Here is a 326-nt window from a genome sequence, read left to right as displayed (position 1 = left end):
GGCGGAAATAAGAAAGGGGGCGAGGCGTGGAGGCCCGCGTGCTGGGTGTGACGGGCGGCGGAGGAGAAAGAGGCATAATAGATTTTGGAGTGCTGGGAATGACGGATGCGATTATACCAACACTAACACACCGGATCCCATCGGAACTCTTAATTTAAGCGTGCTTGGGCGAGAGTTGTACTAGGATGGGTTACCACCTGGGAAGTCCTCGTGTTGCATACCTTCCTTTTTTTTTCCAATAAAATTCAGTTTAATTTTGCCGGTTCGATCAGCGGATCTTTTTATTTTTCCTCTTGGCGGAAAAAAGAAAAAGGGCGAGGTGCGGG

General features: G+C 49.4%; 1 non-coding gene across 1 annotated transcript; it reads left to right on the top strand.

Moving 5' to 3' along the window:
* Positions 1–103: 103 nt before the first annotated feature.
* On the top strand, positions 104–222 carry LOC124893633. Its single transcript, XR_007050807.1, has one exon. It is a non-coding gene; the product is annotated as a 5S ribosomal RNA (ribosomal RNA).
* Positions 223–326: the final 104 nt, after the last annotated feature.

This window comes from Capsicum annuum, unplaced genomic scaffold (assembly GCF_002878395.1).
Source record: "Capsicum annuum cultivar UCD-10X-F1 unplaced genomic scaffold, UCD10Xv1.1 ctg62666, whole genome shotgun sequence".
NCBI classification, from domain to species: domain Eukaryota; kingdom Viridiplantae; phylum Streptophyta; class Magnoliopsida; order Solanales; family Solanaceae; genus Capsicum; species Capsicum annuum.
The sequence above is the reverse complement of the archived record's forward strand: the minus strand, read 5'-3'. Positions and strand labels throughout refer to the sequence as shown.